This window comes from Microtus pennsylvanicus, chromosome 5 (assembly GCF_037038515.1).
Source record: "Microtus pennsylvanicus isolate mMicPen1 chromosome 5, mMicPen1.hap1, whole genome shotgun sequence".
Taxonomy (NCBI): Eukaryota; Metazoa; Chordata; class Mammalia; order Rodentia; family Cricetidae; genus Microtus; species Microtus pennsylvanicus.
Window position 1 is genome coordinate 135,789,098 of NC_134583.1, and position 20,560 is coordinate 135,809,657.

The window sequence follows — 20,560 nt, forward strand, 5'->3', positions numbered from 1 at the left end:
AATTAATGAAATTAATAGCACACATTCCTCATGGATCAGTTAGATCTTCTAGAGTTGAATCAATTCAATTCTTAATTGACTAATTGTGTGTGCTTGCTGACGTGTTGAATGTGTGGTAAGAAAACATGGTTCTGCCTTGAAGGGTCCCTAAGCTAGAAGCACTGTAACTACCTTTGGATGGAGCCATGTCCCCAGATCTTGACTTCTGTTACATATTAAAGTACGTTCTATTTTGATATAAGAATTTTTAATGCAAATTTTCTCATTTTATATATCTATCCCCATTTCCACTCCTTCCTCTCATCCCTTCCCAACCTCCTCCTCCCCCATAGACTCCTCAGAGAGGGTAAGACTTCCCACGGGGAGTCAACAAAGTCTGACACATCACTTCGAGGCAGGACTGAGGCCTTCCCCACTGTATCTATACTGAGCAAGGTTTCCCTCCAAAGAGAATGGGCTCCAAGACACTAGTTCAAGCACTAAGGAAAAATCCTGGTCTCACTGCCAGTGGCCCCACAGACTGCCTAAGCCTCACAACTGTCTTCCACATTCATAGGGCCTAGTTTGGTCCTGTGCAGGTTCCCCAGATGTCAGTCCAGAGTCAGTGAGCTCCCACTAGCTCAGGTCAGCTGTTTCTGTGGGTGTCCCCATCATGGTCTTGACCTCTTTGCTCATATTATCTCTCCTCCCTCTCTTGGGCTGGTCTCCAGATGCTGGGACCAGTGCTTCTCTGTGGATCTCTGCATCTGCTTCCTTCAGTTGCTGGTTGAAGATTTTATGATGACCATTAAGATGGTCCTTAAGATAAAAGGAATTCCAAACTTAAACAACTTTAGAAAATGCTCTGTATTATAATGTTACATGGACAACTGTGGGTTGATTTTTTTTTCCTGATATTACTTTTTCTCAAAGAGAGCAGGGTTCTTAGTCCCAGAAGCATGCAGACCAGGGCATCTCATTTTCATTCACGTGGTTATAAATGAAGGAACCCTGGGCTTGGGGGAGATACTGTTCCAGGTGGGGCAGCCGTCCAGGTGGGGCAGCTGTGTTGAGACCTCACATCAGCTCTACTGTGAACTTTTTCCTGGAGGTGCAGCTCAGGGCTGTCCTCCAGGATCTGTGCAGATTAGACAACTACGGCTCCTCTCATGAGGTGCAGCTCGGGGCTGTCCTCCAGGATCTGTGCAGATTAGACAACTATGGTTCCTCTCATGAGGTGCAGCCCTCACCCTGCTACAGCTTTAGCCGACTGCAGCAGGAGCTTCACTCAGCCCCAGGCTTGTCTGGGCAACTCAAGCACCTCACCCTGTTCCCAATGCCAGGCAATCATTCGCTTGGGGATCTTGTTGGGGTCCACACTGTTTCTTGTATCTTCTCCACTGGAGTCTACAAATACTTCCAGTTAAGAGACAGACAGTAAACTCTTCAAATATTTCCATGTGTACCATACCCTTGCATCTATGTAACATGTTTGCAGTGGAGACAAGAGCTGTGTGGCAGTCCACGGGAGTGGTACTGAGCCAGGAAACATCTGTGGACCAATTGATTTTTCCAGCGTTTGAGCTAGCTCATGCCTGAGTATGTTTAATAACCAGAAGCATCTCTGGGATGGCCCTCTCTGTCATCCACTAACGGACTGTTCTTTATAGTTGAGCTGCAATCTGCTTACCACAATCTCTTCTGATTCCTCGATAGGGCCTTAATCCCATGTCTCATCGCTCACCTCCACGGCCAGGCAGGGGCTGAAATGCTTTCCTCCCTATTCACCTTCTCTGCTCATTTCCTGTGTGTTCAAAATCGTTGTCATGCTAGGCCCTCCGCTCTGAAAGCCACGATGTTTGTCTGCGTGCGCAGTAGCACTGATGGTTAACACTTCATACCGTGAGCACATTTACCCAGCACCGGTGCGGGAGGGTCAGGCCTGCTTTCCACATTTTCCTTAAAGGTGAACCTCGGAGACGCATTCATGGTTTATGAGTTTGTTCCCGAGAATAAAACGAACGTTAAGGTTAGTAACAGAGATTTGGTGTATGTTCAGAAAACAGTAGGAGTTATGATTGAATGAACAATATTTAAGACATTAAAATTAAAACCCTTGATATAAATTAGTATGGACCAACATATACTAGAATATTCAGTTATGTGTGAAAATTCACAGGTGAATGAATTTGCGTCGAAAGTATTTAGATATTTGAGGTTTGGAGCTTCTGAATTTGTGTACATACATTTAAATTCATTGGTCTTTTATTAAGGAGAAGAAAGCTAGTTCAGTGTATATCATATATTAGAGATGACTCCCTTTATCAGGCTGCCACTATAGGCAAAGTGAATTATAATATTCTAATCACTGTGTGTGATCGAATATGTTTGGTGGGCTCTTTGTCATTTAAATTTCTTCTAGTAGTGAAATGTAAATTAGATAATTTAAAATCATCTCATTGTTAGGAAAATGCATAGACAGAATATTTTGAAGTTCATTAACTTAACTTTTTTAGAAGACCACCACTAAATTTGAAACAAGTTAAAGTTTATGGACTTCCCTGTCAAGCCAGCCTGCCTCTGCCCCTGTTGCTATTTGGGGCCAGGCACTGGGTCAGCCTGAGTGGATGAGCCAGTTCCTGCTTAGTAAGCTTGCTAGGGTCGCTTCTGACACACTGTATCATGGGTTTTTGTTTTATTTTGTTTTGTTTTACCTCCGTATTCTGGAGACTTCTGGTGGCAAACGCAATTGAGCCAGGACCAGGAAAATCATTTATAGGCACGGCTTGGCCCTGATCTTGGCTCTTGTGCTGTCTGAAGTAGGTCTCCCGTCTCCTTCGAGTCTCAGTCATTTCATATTTATAGGTTCTAAGGATTTTTTATTGCTTTTTGGGAATGTGATAAAATATTTTAGTAAATTATTACAGAAATGAAAGTTATTTCTATGATATTTTTCCCTTATGTGAAATGGAATAACAAATATTTCTTAATCTCAAAAATCTGTATTATTTAAGGAAGTAAGTTATATAGAAATATGGCAGGCATGTTTTTAATGGTGCCACGAATTCCCATTGTGCACCTGGGGTAGCTAATATCTGAACCAGGTTGTAGCAGTCTTGGAAGTTGTCAGTGTTTTTCCTACTTGATTTATAAGCTGGGGATGGAATTAGTTACTGAACCACACATACATACATACATTCTAACCTCACCCTGAAAGGCCAGGGAGGTTACTGCTAGGTGGGTTCATAGACATGTGTGGCTACTCTGAGGGAGGTTACTGCTAGGTGGATTCACAGACATGTGTCCCTACTGTGAGCCACAGTTCAGCTAGAATTTTACCTCCTCTGCCCTCTCAACACTGAACTCCAATAAGAAGCCACGGTGATGCTGTAGGTCTTAGGTAACTGAAATTTCTCATCTCAGATACATTTCTTCCGTGTGCTGGCTGGTTCTGTGTCAACCTGACACAGTCAGAATTGTCTGAAAGGAGCTTGGAGCCGTGGTAGAGGAAATGCCTTCCTGAGCTCCGGATATAGACACTTTTTAAATTCTTGATTGATGCGGAGGGCCCAGCCCCTGTGTACGGTGTCATCCCTGGGCTGCTGGTCCTGGGATCTATCAGACAGCAGGCTGAGCGAGGCAGAAGGCAGCTCCCCTCCTTGACCTCTGCATCACCAGCTCCTGCCTTGATGATGAACTCCTATATGAAACTTTGAGTGAAATAAACCCGGGTGTACACCTATGTGTATACGTGTGTGATGATTACCTGTGTACACCTATGTGTATACGTGTGTGTGATGATTACCCTATGTACTCCTATGTGCATACGTGTGTGTGATGATTACCTGTGTACACCTATGTGTATACGTGTGTGTGATGATTACCTGTGTACACCTATGTGTATACGTGTGTGTGATGATTACCCTGTGTACTCCTATGTGCATACGTGTGTGTGTGTGTGTGTGATGATTACCCTGTGTACTCCTATGTGCATACGTGTGTGTGATGATTACCTGTGTACACCTATGTGTATACGTGTGTGTGATGATTACCCTGTGTACTCCTATGTGTATACGTGTGTGTGATGATTACCCTGTGTACTCCTATGTGTATACGTGTGTGTGATGATTACCCTGTGTACTCCTATGTGCATACGTGTGTGTGATGATTACCTGTGTACACCTATGTGTATACGTGTGTGTGATGATTACCCTGTGTACTCCTATGTGTATACGTGTGTGTGATGATTACCCTATGTACACCTATGTGCATACGTGTGTGATGATTACCTGTGTACTCCTATGTGTACACGTGTGTGTGATGATTACCCTGTGTACTCCTATGTGTACACATGTGTGATGATTACCTGTGTACACCTATGTGTATATGTGTGTGTGATGATTACCCGGTGTACACACCTATGTGTATATGTGTGTGATGATTACCTGGTGTACTCCTATGTGTACACGTGTGTGTGATGATTACCCTGTGTACTCCTATGTGTACACATGTGTGTGATGATTACCTATGTACACCTATGTGTATACGTGTGTGTGATGATTACCCGGTGTACACAACTATGTGTATATGTGTGTGATGATTACCTGGTGTACACACCTATGTGTATACGTGTGTGATGATTACCTGGTGTACTCCTATGTGTATACGTGTGTGTGATGATTACCTGTGTACACCTATGTGTATACGTGTGTGATGATTACCTGTGTACACCTATGTGTATACGTGTGTGTGATGATTACCTGTGTACAACTATGTGTATACGTGTGTGTGTGATGATTACTCGGTGTACACCTATGTGTATATGTGTGTGTGATGATTACCCTATGTACTCCTATGTGTATACGTGTGTGATGATTACCTGTGTACACCTATGTGTATACGTGTGTGATGATTACCATGTGTACACCTATGTGTATACGTGTGTGTGATGATTACCCGGTGTACACACCTATGTGTATATGTGTGTGATGATTACCTGGTATACACCTATGTATACACGTGTGTGATGATTACCTGTGTACACCTATGTGTATACGTGTGTGTGATGATTACCCGGTGTACACACCTATGTGTATATGTGTGTGATGATTACCTGGTATACACCTATGTATACACGTGTGTGATTACCCAGTGTGCTCCTATGTGTGCACATGTGTGTGATGATTACCCTGTGTACACACCTATGTGTTTATGTGTGTGATGATTACCTGGTGTACTCCTATGTGTACATGTGTGTGAAGATTACCAGCGGTACACCTAGGTGTATACGTGTGTGTGTGTGTGTGTGTGTGATGATTACCCTATGTACTCCTATGTGTATACGTGTGTGTGATGATTACCTGTGTACAACTATGTGTATACGTGTGTGTGTGATGATTACCCTGTGTACTCCTATGTGTACACATGTATGATGATTACCCTGTGTACTCCTATGTGTACACATGTATGATGATTACCCTGTGTACTCCTATGTGTACACGTGTGTGATGATTACCCGGTGTACACACCTATGTGTATACGTGTGTGATGATTACCTGGTATACACCTATGTATACACGTGTGTGATTACCCAGTGTGCTCCTATGTGTGCACATGTGTGTGATGATTACCCGGTGTACACACCTATGTGTTTATGTGTGTGAAGATTACCTGGTGTACACCTATGTGTACACGTGTGTGTGATGATTACCAGCGGTACACCTAGGTGTATACGTGTGTGTGTGTGTGTGATGATTAGTTTTGATTGTCAAATCGACACAATATGAAATGCCCTGAAGGGGAAGAGGGAGCACAGGAACAAACAAGAAATGCTGGCTGGCCAGAAACTGTCCTCAAAATGAACCCCGTGAGCAGGGGTAGACCCTTGTGCCCTACGGTGTCAAGGCGTTCCTGTGAGGGGTTATGTCGATTTCTGTTCTTTGCTCTAGGGAGACTCACCCTCATGTGGGCACCAACTTTTCCTGGGTTCTGTACTGAGTAAGACGGAAAGACTGAGTGAACAGTGGCTCACATGCGTGAATCTCTTGTAATGAACAGTGGCTCACACGCATGGATCTGTTGCTGTAGTGAACAGTGGCTCACACGCGTGGATCTGTTGCTGTAGTGAGCAGTGGCTCACACGCGTGGATCTGTTGCTGTAGTGAACAGTGGCTCACATGCGTGAATCTCTTATAGTGAACAGTGGCTCACACGCGTGGATCTGTTGCTGTAGTGAACAGTGGCTCACATGCGTGGATCTGTTGCTGTAGTGAACAGTGGCTCACACGCGTGGATCTGTTGCTGTAGTGAGCAGTGGCTCACACGCGTGGATCTGTTGCTGTAGTGAGCAGTGGCTCACACGCGTGGATCTGTTGCTGTAGTGAACAGTGGCTCACACGCGTGGATCTGTTGCTGTAGTGAACTGTGGCTCACACGCGTGGATCTGTTGCTGTAGTGAACTGTGGCTCACACGCGTGGATCTGTTGCTGTAGTGAACTGTGGCTCACACACGTGGATCTGTTGCTGTAGTGAACTGTGGCTCACACGCGTGGATCTGTTGCTGTAGTGAACAGTGGCTCACACGCGTGGATCTGTTGCTGTAGTGAACTGTGGCTCACACGCGTGGATCTGTTGCTGTAGTGAACTGTGGCTCACACGCGTGGATCTGTTGCTGTAGTGAGCAGTGGCTCACACGCGTGGATCTGTTGCTGTAGAGAACAGCGGCTCACACGCATGGATCTGTTGCTGTAGTGAACTGTGGCTCACACGCGTGGATCTGTTGCTGTAGAGAACAGTGGCTCACACGCGTGGATCTGTTGCTGTAGAGAACAGTGGCTCACACGCGTGGATCTGTTGCTGTAGTGAACTGTGGCTCACACGCGTGGATCTGTTGCTGTAGAGAACAGTGGCTCACACGCGTGGATCTGTTGCTGTAGTGAGCAGTGGCTCACACGCATGGATCTGTTGCTGTAGAGAACAGTGGCTCACACGCGTGGATCTGTTGCTGTAGTGAGCAGTGGCTCACACGCGTGGATCTGTTGCTGTAGAGAACAGTGGCTCACACGCGTGGATCTGTTGCTGTAGAGAACAGTGGCTCACACGCGTGGATCTGTTGCTGTAGGTCTTGACTGCAGATGTTAGTTGCCTGCCACTTCACGTTCCTGCCACTCTGACCTTTCTAGGGGAAAACAGATTTGTGACCAAATTGGCCCTTTCTCCCTTAGTTGCTTCTGTTAGGATTTTTTTTTTTGTCAAACAATAGGGAGCAAGATGGGTATATACTCAAGTTATGACGGGGATCAATTTATAACCTTTCAAGTTGTTTCATGGTTCCTCCTAAGGGCTAGCCTGCTGGTTTAGTCAGTGTATTCTGGATTTGAATGAGCTTGGCTGGGACTGAGCAGAGGGTCCTGACTTCACAGAGACTCCTGGGATCGAGCAGAGGGTCCTGACTTCACAGAGACTCCTGGGACCGAGCAGAGGGTCCTGACTTCACAGAGACTCCTGGGATCGAGCAGAGGGTCCTGACTTCACAGAGACTCCTGGGACCGAGCAGAGGGTCCTGACTTCAGAGACTCCTGGGACTGAGCAGAGGGTCCTGACTTCACAGAGACTCCTGGGACCGAGCAGAGAGTCCTGACTTCATAGACTCCTTGGTGCTCTGTCGTGTCCCTTTAAACAAACGATGTTACAAAGCACTGTTGCTGCCTGACCTCTTACTGTGCCTCAAAGGAAACAGTGCTTTGTTTCTTGTGGGTCGGTGTTAAGCTTTCATGTATGTGTGTGCATCCCGTGCCTGCCTGGTGCCCATTGAGGCTAGAGAGAGCAGGGGATCCCTTGGAACTGGAGTCATAGTCAATTGTGAGCCACCATGTGGGAGTAGGGGGTCAAGTCTGGGTTCTCTAGAAGGTCAGTCATCTCTTCAAGCCCAGGACACAAGTCTTCATGAACCATGACAACTAATCTTTGTGGACCACTTCCATAATTTTGATAATTCTGGCTCTTGTATTTGGCTGTGAATGAATCTATTATTTTGGAGACCCATTTCATCATGGCAGTAACCACGGTAGTCCTATGGCTGTCTGCTCTTTTCAGCTCTGGTCTGCAGAAGAAAGCCAACAAACTTCTTCACACATTAATGGCTCACTCACCAACGTATACCAGTGGCCAGGTAGACTGTGCAGACTCTAGGCCTGCCCATGGCACGTAACTGCTGGCTGGTTCTTCTGGTGTTCCGGCACTGTCTCTCCCAGCATACTCCTGTCTTACATGCAGGTTTCCCCTCTTCCGCCCTCAGGGTAACTCGTGAGGTTCAGTTTTGCCCGTATATGTCACTCCTTTCCCCAGGCCTCTGAGACTCATTCCGTGTCACGCTGTGGTATCCCCTGAAGTCCCAAGTTAGACTTTATATTGCTCATGTTTCTGAAATTTCGCAGTGAAACCCTTGGATTTCTTTTCATCGAATTCCTATATTGTTGCCATCATCAGATAACCTCCCAAATCCCATATTTCTGTTGCTTTTGGTAAAACACTTGAGCAAATTCCTGTACCTAGTTTAGCTCTTACTGTCTCAAATGGGCAATGCTATTGCGTTAACTTTATTGATCAAGTGGTCACGGGACCAAACGGTGACAGCTTGTGAGGCCAGCTGCCTCAGCCAGAGGGGATCCCGCTCGTCTTCCGGCATGACACAGTGCTGCTTACTCAGAAAGAGGGCAGCGAGCCACCATCACAGGCACTGCAGGAGTGACTGAGCTGTCTATCCCTGTCTGTCTTCCCATCCTTGAGCTGGAAGTGTTTTGACCAAGTTTCCCATTATCCTTTAGGCACCAGCACGGCAGCCATTAGACCATCAGCCTGTTGCTCACCCATGTTCTGACTCTCGTGTTTGGTCCATAGTGTCTGCGTTCTCTCTCAGTACCCATTGAAGGCACCTCTACCATATGACTGCAATCACGCATTCCACTCTTTGGAGGGTGTTTCTCCACCCCCTTTTCAAATGCGTAAACCACTTAGCGCTCCAACAGCTGTCATGAGAACTCTTCTCAAGCCATCAGCGGTGAACTCTTTAGCAATGTAAGCCTTCTGCCAGAAAACACCCCTGCTGTGTGAGCCAGCGCGAATGGTGCCTTCTCAACACACAGCAGGAGTGAGTTTTCTCCAAGGCCCCTCTTACCTCTCACTTTCTCAAGTCTCAAATCCTCTGGGTTGACAAGCAGAAGGTTTCTAGGTGACAGTCCCTTAACGGAGTCGGGAGGGAGTAGCGCGTCGTCATTCTGCTACACTGATTGGTCTGTATTAGAGGCCCTTTCTGCATCTGTTGAGATGGTCATTTGCTGATTTCCATTGCATGAGCTGTCCTTGTATGCCCGAGGTGATGTCTGGGGTCCCCATTCCTGCATTGCAGCAGAAGCAGGCACATCTCTGGGGGTCCTTTCCTGGTAGAGGCATACACGCCCAGACTTCTGCCTCCTGGAGCGCTGCACTTTTCTGACTTGAAGTTGATTTCCCCATCTTGAGGTGCTCTATAGGCCATGACATTTTTGTAGGCCATGACAGTTTAGTCCATGATATTCCCTCTGGATTCAGGGTATGAGGGTATATCAGGAACTTTTGTCTGCAGGGTTGCCAAACTGCCAGCCCAGAATATTTCATAGTATATTATTTCTTTGTTGATCATTTGATAGGTATTCTAGTTTCCCCACTATAGCTATCTTGAGTAATGTCGCTATGAGCATTTGTCCATAATTGTATAAACCCAGTTTATTCTAAACGGTAGTTTCTCTTTCCTGCCTGTCCTGTGGCTGCTTCTAAGTAATCACTCAGAGACTTAATATTAATTACAAAATGCTTGGCTGAACAGCTCAGGCTTATTACTAACTAGCTCTTTTCTTATAAATGAACCCATTTCTATTAATCTATGTTTCATGTGTCTTGTGGTTTTACCTGTGCTCTAATATGTCTTGTTTCTCCTGTGCCTGGCTGGCATCTCTCTCAACTCTGCCTGTCTTACTCCCTTAGTCTAGCTTGATTCTGCCTCGCTGTAGGCCAAAGCAGCTTTATTACCCAGCGATGAGAGCAACATGTATTCGCAGCATACAGAAGGGCTATCCCACAGCACACAAGAGTGCTATCCCACAGCACACAGGAGGGCTATCCCACAGCACACAGGAGGGCTATCCCACAGCACACAGGAGGGCTATCCCACAGCACACAGGAGGGCTATCCCACAGCACACAGGAGGGCTATCCCACAGCAGTTTATGATCAGAGTTACTTGTCACACATTGTTTCAGATGGTTTCTGAAGGTGCGCTCCCTTGCTGTATTATCAGCAAGGATGAGAAATCTCTGAGAATGGCCTACTGCTATGAGTTACTGTGTTTTTCTGTTTCTTATATCTGTGTTACTGGGTACAGAGTGGAGAGAGGTGTAGATTAAAATTTTAAGTAGAAGAATCTTAAAGGTTTCAAAAGCAAAACATAAAGCCACTCAAGCCTTAGAAAAACAAATACAGCAAAGCTTCCCGTCGAGGTGACCACACAGAGTTAATGTAGTCCCTGAGACCTGAGGATAAAGGCACACGATCATGCTGTTCACACGATTTGTAAACAGAAAAAAAGCAGTAATGTGCATCTTCAAAGGACAAGAAATAAAGGTAAATCATTAATACGCACAATCCTCGGCATGACCCAGAAGTATTCGACAGGATTACAAACAACAGAGCAAGTATGAAGAGCATTGAGAAGGACTAACGCAGAATCTGGTGTGTCTGTGTCGGCAGTGAGCTCAGATGGTGGTTACGATAATGTCAAGGAGACCCAGGCTCTGGACCTCCCTACGTAGAATCCATAAACAAACATACTGTATTAGAAATTGAGCCTGGAATTCTCACCCTGGCTTCCTGACGGAAGAAAATGGATGTTTATGCCTTGCTGGGTCTTATAAATCAGCGTGTTTAATATGATGTGTATAAGCTGGTGACCGTGCAGTTTATAGTGGTTTAAACCAGCGTTCCATACATTATCCACAGGGTTGAGGTTTCACACCAGTGGCGAAAGCAGACAGAGTCTGTCAGTAACTTCACACTGATCCTAAATAGCCATGTAAAAGTCAAAACCGTCCTGCCCCTCAGTGAGCTTGCTGTCCTGGCAGCCGCCCCTTGTCCAGGAGTCCCTCGGTCTTTATACTGGTCAAGATCTGCCTCATGCTGTGCCTCACTGCATGCCCTACTGTGTCCCTCACTGTGTGCCCTACTGTACGCCTCACTGCATGCCCTACTGTGTGCCCTACTGTGCGCCTCACTGTGTGCCTCACTGCATGCCCTACTGTGCGCCTCACTGCGTGCCTCACTGCATGCCCTACTGTGTGCCTCACTGCGTGCCTCACTGCATGCCCTACTGTGTGCCTCACTGCGTGCCTCACTGCGTGCCTCACTGCATGCCCTACTGTGTGCCTCACTGCGTGCCTCACTGCATGCCCTACTGTGCGCCTCACTGCGTGTCTCACTGCATGCCCTACTGTGTATCTCACTGCGTGCTCTACTGTGTGCCTCACTGTGCGCCTCACTGTGTGCCTCATGCTGTGCCTCACTGTGTGCCCTACTGTGTGCCTCACTGCATGCCCTACTGTGCGCCTCACTGCGTGCCTCATTCTGTGCCTCACTGTGTGCCCTACTGTGCGCCTCAATGTGTGCCCTACTGTGTATCTCACTGCGTGCTCTACTGTGTGCCTCACTGTGTGCCCTACTGCGTATCTCACTGTGTGCCCTACTGTGTATCTCACTGCATGCCCTACTGTGCGCCTCACTGTGTGCCCTACTGTGTATCTCACTGCATGCCCTACTGTGCGCCTCACTGTGTGCCCTACTGTGTATCTCACTGCGTGCTCTACTGTGCGCCTCACTGTGTGCCCTACTGCGTATCTCACTGTGTGCCCTACTGTGTGCCTCACTGTGTGCCTCACTGCATGCCCTACTGTGCGCCTCACTGTGTGCCCTACTGTGTATCTCACTGTGTGCCCTACTGTGCGCCTCACTGTGTGCCTCACTGCATGCCCTACTGTGTGCCTCACTGCGTGCTCTACTGTGCGCCTCACTGTGTGCCCTACTGCGTATCTCACTGTGTGCCCTACTGTGTATCTCACTGCATGCTCTACTGTGTGCCTCACTGTGTGCCCTACTGTGTATCTCACTGTGTGCCCTACTGTGCGCCTCACTGTGTGCCTCACTGCATGCCCTACTGTGTGCCTCACTGCGTGCTCTACTGTGCGCCTCACTGTGTGCCCTACTGCGTATCTCACTGTGTGCCCTACTGTGTATCTCACTGCGTGCTCTACTGTGTGCCTCACTGTGCGCCTCACTGTGTGCCTCACCCCGTGTCCCATTCCACGCCTTACTTCATGCCTCACTGCAGTTACTTAGGAATCAGCTGACTGTCCCTCTCTACTTAATCTCCCGCCAACCCGAATTCTACCAATGATTTAAAGTATGGAAGTTGATTATTTAAAACTTCTTTCGTGTTTGTGATCAGATGGTGGCTTCATGTTCCTCTGGTTTCACCTCAGCTCATCAGCCCCATTCCAGTTCATTCTGTGTGTGTCCTAGGTGGGTGTGAGGACTTGATTGTTGGTCTCTTTGTTTGCTGTCATTTGAGCATGCTCACCTTCATTTTCAGTTATGTGCAGTAAGTTCCAGTGTTGTTCTCAAACCCCAGAAAACTCCATCACTGGCCTCTGCTTTGCAGCCGGCTTGCCTCTTACCCAGACTGACCTGTTCTTTGCCCTTGCTTCATTCATTGTGCTGTCTCACTGGCTTCTTCCCCGTAGCACGTCTCAGGTGAGATTTGTCCAAGTTGTTGGTGTTCCAGTCAGTGGCCTGATTGCTCATTCATTGCTGGATTAGTGTTTTGTTTATGGATTTATCACTGTATTCACCCACTGAGAGATAGATGCTTTCTGGCCATTATGAATAAAGTGTCAGGAAACCAAATATTTTCTTTATGGTTGATATGGCCACAAGTTTTTATTCCTCTAGGATGGCTTCTTAGAAGTAGAGTTGTGGGTCAGAGCCTACAGCACATTCATCTTCTCAGTACTTGCTGGGATTTTAGAGCGGCAGCATCTGTTCAGATAAACTGTGAAGCAGGAGGGCTCCAGTGTTCACGTCTTTACCAGGGCTTAGCTTGACACTGCGTGCGCGCGCGCACACACACACACACACACACACACACACACACACACACAGAGCATGTCTGTGACACATATGTGATGTCACATTCACAGTCTCATTCACCTTTCTCAAATAAACGATACCATATAAGCCACTGGCAATTTTTTTTGTTCTTTTTAGCTGTCCTTTTGTCTTCTTTGAGGAAGTTCTTTTCAGATCTTTTGTCCATCTTTTGTTCATTTACGTTTTTATTACTGAATATTTATTATACATTATATATTTGAAGTCTAACTCTTTGCCATGTATATTATTTGCAAAGATTTCAGTCTTTGGATTGCCTTTTATACTATTGTTTTTCCTGGTTATTGAGACAGGGTTTCTCTGTAGCTTTAGTGCTTGTCCTGGAACTGGCTCTTGTAGACCAGGCTGGCCTCCAACTCATGGATCCGCCTGCCTCTGCTTGCCTAGTGCTGGGATTAAAGGTGCGTGCCATGACCGCTCTGCTAAAAGTAAGTTTTTTAAATTTTGTTTTTAGTGTTAGAACAAAAGATTCATTTGGTATTATTTATAAAGTAATAAAAAATAAAATAAAATACAAATGAAATATCACTACAAAAAAAAAAGAACAAAAGATTCCTCCCAGCTCAAAGTTTCTAAGGGTTTTGTATTTTTATTTTGTATATTTAGGGTTATGTTTTTTGACAGCCATTTTTGTTGTTGCTTTTTATTACAATTTAGCTAAAGTTCATTGTTTTTATGTAGCTTTTAATTTCTTATAGCCCGACTTGCTGGAAAGACTGTCCTTTCAACACGTGTGAGCCTGTGTCTCAGGGAACCTTTCTGAGCACCCCCCACCACCACTGAAGTTCAGTGTCAGGATTTGTTAGCCTCCTCAGGGCTGTAAATTACACTCTTGGAGGTCAGTAGGCAGAGCGGAGAGATGACCAGACTCTGAACTAGGAGTGAACTGATTGGAAGGTCACCAGTTTCCCCAGGAGTCTCCTCTGGCCTAAGATATTAAAGCTTCAACATGAACCTGAGTACCATCACCCACACATGACAGAGGTTAGCACTGCCCACACATGACAGCGGTTACCATCACCCACACATGACAGCGGTTAGCACTGCCCACACATGACAGCGGTTACCATCACCCACACATGACAGCGGTTACCATCGCCCACACATGACAGAGATTACCACTGCCCACACATGACAGCGGTTACCACTGCCCACACATGACAGAGATTACCACTGCCCACACATGACAGCGGTTACCACTGCCCACACATGACAGAGATTACCACTGCCCACACATGACAGCGGTTAGCACTGCCCACACATGACAGCGGTTAGCACTGCCCACACATGACAGAGGTTACCATCGCCCACACATGACAGCGGTTACCATCGCCCACACATGACAGAGATTACCACTGCCCACACATGACAGCGGTTACCACTGCCCACACATGACAGAGATTACCACTGCCCACACATGACAGCGGTTACCATCACCCACACATGACAGAGGTTAGCACTGCCCACACATGACAGCGGTTAGCACTGCCCACACATGACAGCGGTTTCCATCGCCCACACATGACAGTGGTTACCACTGCCCACACATGACAGCGGTTACCACTGCCCACACATGACAGCGGTTACCATCACCCACACATGACAGAGGTTAGCACTGCCCACACATGACAGAGGTTACCACTGCCCACACATGACAGAGGTTAGCACTGCCCACACATGACAGCGGTTACCATCACCCACACATGACAGAGGTTAGCACTGCCCACACATGACAGAGGTTACCACTGCCCACACATGACAGAGGTTAGCACTGCCCACACATGACAGCGGTTAGCACTGCCCACACATGACAGCGGTTACCATCACCCACACATGACAGCGGTTACCATCACCCACACATGACAGAGGTTACCACTGCCCACACATGACAGAGGTTAGCACTGCCCACACATGACAGCGGTTACCATCACCCACACATGACAGAGGTTAGCACTGCCCACACATGACAGAGGTTACCACTGCCCACACATGACAGAGGTTAGCACTGCCCACACATGACAGCGGTTACCATCACCCACACATGACAGAGGTTAGTACTGCCCACACATGACAGAGGTTACCACTGCCCACACATGACAGAGGTTAGCACTGCCCACACATGACAGCGGTTAGCACTGCCCACACATGACAGCGGTTACCATCACCCACACATGACAGCGGTTAGCACTGCCCACACATGACAGGGGTTACCATCACCCACACATGACAGCGGTTACCATCGCCCACACATGACAGAGGTTACCACTGCCCACACATGACAGTGGTTACCATCACCCACACATGACAGCGGTTACCATCGCCCACACATGACAGAGGTTACCACTGCCCACACATGACAGCGGTTACCATCACCCACACATGACAGAGGTTACCACTGCCCACACATGACAGCGGTTACCATCACCCACACATGACAGAGGTTACCACTGCCCACACATGACAGTGGTTACCATCACCCACACATGACAGAGGTTAGCACTGCCCACACATGACAGCGGTTACCATCGCCCACACATGACAGTGGTTACCACTGCCCACACATGACAGTGGTTACCACTGCCCACACATGACAGCGGTTACCATCGCCCACACATGACAGTGGTTACCACTGCCCACACATGACAGCGGTTACCACTGCCCACACATGACAGAGATTACCACTGCCCACACATGACAGAGGTTAGCACTGCCCACACATGACAGCGGTTACCACTGCCCACACATGACAGCGGTTACCACTGCCCACACATGACAGAGATTACCACTGCCCACACATGACAGCGGTTACCACTGCCCACACATGACAGCGGTTACCACTGCACACACATGACAGAGATTACCACTGCCCACACATGACAGAGATTACCACTGCCCACACATGACAGCGGTTACCACTGCCCACACATGACAGAGATTACCACTGCCCACACATGACAGAGATTACCACTGCCCACACATGACAGCGGTTACCACTGCCCACACATGACAGAGATTACCACTGCCCACACATGACAGAGATTACCACTGCCCACACATGACAGAGATTACCACTGCCCACACATGACAGAGATTACCACTCCCCACACATGACAGCGGTTACCACTGCCCACACATGACAGAGATTACCACTGCCCACACATGACAGCGGTTACCATCGCCTACACATGAGAATAGTTGTCATTGCCCACATATGACAGCAGTTACCATTGCACACATGACAGCGGTTACCATTGCCCACACATGACAGCGGTTACCATCGCCCACACATGACAGCGGTTACCATCGCCCACACATGACAGCGGTTACCATCACCCACACATGACAGAGGTTAGCACTGCCCACACATGATAGCGGTTAGCACTGCCCACACATGACAGAGATTACCACTGCCCACACATGATAGCGGTTACCATCGCCCACACATGACAGTGGTTACCACTGCCCACACATGACAGCGGTTACCACTGCCCACACATGACAGGGGTTACCATCGCCTACAAATGAGAATGGTTGTCATTGCCCACATATGACAGCAGTTACCATTGCACACATGACAGCGGTTACCAGTGCACACACATGACAGCGGTTACCATCACCCACACATGACAGCGGTTACCATCGCCCACACATGACAGCGGTTAGCCATCGCCCACACATGACAGCGGTTACCATCACCCACACATGACAGCGGTTACCATCGCCCACACATGACAGCGATTACCATTCCCCACACATGACAGCGATTACCGTCGCCCACACAGGACAGCGGTTATCATCGCCCACACATGACAGCGGTTACCATCGCCCACACATGACAGCGATTACCATTGCCCACACATTACAGCGGTTACCATCGCCCACACATGACAGCGGTTACCATCGTACACACAGGACAGAGGTTACCATTGCCCACACATGACAGCGGTTACCATCACCCACACATGACAGAGGTTACCATCGTACACACATGACAGAGGTTACCATTGCCCACACATGACAGCGGTTACCATCACCCACACATGACAGCGGTTACCACTGCCCACACATGACAGCGGTTAGCACTGCCCACACATGACAGAGATTACCACTGCCCACACATGACAGCGGTTACCATCATACACACATGACAGCGGTTAGCACTGCCCACACATGACAGAGGTTACCATTGCCCACACATGACAGCGGTTACCATCATACACACATGACAGAGGTTAGCACTGCCCACACATGACAGCGGTTACCACTGCCCACACATGACAGCGGTTACCATCGCCCACATGACTGTAGTCATGACAGTGGTTGTCATCACATACATACCAGCGGTTACCATCGCCTACACAGGACAGCGGTTACCATCACCTAGAAGCACCATAGAAACACTGAGATGTTGCATTGTGATGCTGTAATCAAGTGTGCTGTCTGAATGACCTCAAACAAATGACACATTTAAGGAAGGATGTCTTCTGTAGCCTCAGGTGGAAATATCCCAAAGTGCTCAGAAGGGTAGGAAGGGAAAGTAAGACTGTGCTATGTAATAGTGTAGGAACATTGTCACAGGAGCAGTGTGGACAACAGAATGTAGTGTGGTGGAAACTGAATAAGAAGAATAAAGACTTTCGGATTCCATTGGTATAAAGTCCAGAAATGGGAAACTAAGCTTTGCAATTAAATCAGTTTGATTTGAATGGGAGAGAATGGGTTCACCTGTTCATCTATGTGGGTGGTTGTTACATGGGCGCATTGTCTGGTAATTTGATAGCTATATACATTTTATTTCTCTTTTTATGTTACAGAACATTGGATTATAGACGATTTGAAAAAGAACACGTATTTGCTTTAAAATGCCAAAGGAATTCTTTGACCAAAGCTTTTATCCAACTGCCCGGTTTCAAGCGATGTAATTGTAAACCAACCCAGTATAGCAGAAACACCATGCTCATTGATCTGTGTTACAAGTTTGAGTTTATTAGATATCACCCAGATTAGTTGCAGTCCAGACACATCAAGGAATACTGTTCTCCATGTTAGCCTTCCTAATCCTCGGCCAGGCGGGTCGTCAGGGTTCTCTGTGGATGTGTAAATCTCTCATGTTCTGGGCCACTTGTTGTTAATTAATAAAATCTCTGGGGTCCCCCCGCCTGCAGCAAACTCCGGCGGGTCACAGCAGTGCCGGGCGCCAGCTCTAGGGTCCGGCACCCGAGCAAGCGGCTACAGCTTCTCACCAGCGGGAGGGCACACACGCGGCGGGTCCCCCCTCCCGGCAGCAAATTCCGGCGGGTCCCGGCGGTGGCGGTGGCGGCGGGTCAGACATATAAACACAGGAAATAGCTATATAAGAATTTATTCACAAGGAGAGAAAGAAATAAAGGGAAAGAGAGAGGGAGAGAGAGAGAGAAAGAGAGAGAGAGAGAGAGAGAGAGAGAGACAGCGAGAGAGAAGGGGGAGAGAGAGAGAGGCAAAAGCCCCGTGTGAGAGGAAAAGCAGAAAGAGAGCGATGTCAGGGCGGGGTCAGGAGTTAAAAGGAGTGGGCGTGGCTGGGGCAGGGACCAAAGGAACAACAGCCTTAGCTGTATTTCTTTGTGAATTTTAAAGGCGTTTACTGTGTTGTATGGGTTCTTGCCCATTCTTAATTTATTCTGTTAACGTGACTATTAGACAACCATTTGATTTGAGAGAGGCCGGCCCCTCATCAGCTTCATGGAGGACTAGAGCTCCTTAGTACATCTTTAATGGTTGATAGGAGTGGGTATACCTGCCATAGTGTGAGAGAAGGTGCTGTGGATTGGAATCGGTTCTTAAAAGGACAAAAAAGTCTGAGATTAAAGTTGACTTACAGCAAAATATATATTCCAGACATTCCTATTATCTGTCTACCTATCATCTATCTGTGTGTCTTCTGCATCTGAAATTAGACATTCCTATCATCTGTCTATCTGTCATCTATCTGTCTGTTTGTATCTGAAATCAGACATTCCTATCATCTATCTACTACCATCTATCTTTCTGTCTGTCTGTGTATATCCGAGGTCAGAACATTTGGACTTCATCTGCCTTAACCCACAGCAGTCTGGGTGTCCTGAAGGACGGAGATGCATTGCCTCACAGATCTGAAGGCTGAATGGGTCCTGGTGCCAGCACTCTTGGTCTCTGGTAAGGACCTTCAATGAGAGGGCAAATGGCCAGTTCCTTGTTCTTAACTTCTTGGCTTTTCTTTCACACTATGCAAGGCAAAGAGGGCATGTGAGTTCTCTGGTTTCTTTTCTTATGAGATCGTAAGTTTCTGTGAACTTTGTGTGAACCTAGACATACCTGGGAAGAAGGAATCTCAGTTGAGGAATTACCTTCTTCAGATTGGCTTGTGGCACCTCTTTGTAACAGTGTCTTAATTGCTAAGTGATTCAGCAGGAGCCAGCTCACCTTGAGTGTTTCATCACAGGCAAGCAGGCAGGCCTGGGTTGTGTAACAAAGGCAGCTAAGCAGGCCAGTAGGTTGTGTTCCCTCATGGTCTTTGCTTTATTTCCTGCCTCCAGGTTCCTTCTTGGACTTCGCTCGATGTTGGGCTGTAACCTATAAACCCGTTAAACCCTTTCTTCCCCAAGTTACTTTTGGTCATGACGTTCATCAATAGAAAACGAACTGAGACAGACACTGACCTTCTGCTGGAATTCCTACTTTATGGAATATAGTTAACTTAAGTCCCTTCTTCAGGGCTTTGATTCTAACATTTTGGGAGGATCAACAAACGTTCCCTCAGCTGCGATAGGGCAGCAGTAACGGCCCCAATCATGATTGCCCCAGTTTTGCCCTAGCAAATCGGTGAGTTTTTTGGGGGTTGCTCACAGGAGCATGGGAACTTCTGAGGAAAACTCGCTCAGTCACCGTGAACCACTCGCATAAGCTGGGGTAGGTGCCAGGCTCTGAGAGCCCCTCTCCCTAGCATTGTTAACTGCCTATGTAATCTTGCTGATAGACAGAGCTCTGTGAGCTCCTCTCTACCTCAGGAGTGTGGGACTTAATGGGACCAATCTCATGGTCTCCTGTGGTCTGGATAGGTGCGTTCATACTAGCGAGAGTGTTTCAGACTCGTCTATGCTAGTTTCAGTTAGGTTTTCTATTACTTGTATTTGAAATTGTCTGACTGGTAGAGTATCCTAAGTGTACAAGGTAATTAATTATCCCTATTGAAAATGCTCGAGACCCCCGCTCACCCCATTTTGAAATACTTTCGTATGTAATGAGATAGCTTGGCTATGGAACCCACTTCTAAACAAAAGGTTCATATGTTCTGTATATCTTACCTACACGGTCTGCAG

The 20,560-nt window shown here is 47.3% G+C and overlaps 1 protein-coding gene across 2 annotated transcripts in view; it reads left to right on the forward strand.

The window, feature by feature from the left end:
- Atrnl1 (attractin like 1) overlaps nt 1-20,560 on the forward strand; it is a 597,040-nt gene that overhangs the window by 187,694 nt on the left and 388,786 nt on the right. The window lies entirely within an intron of this gene.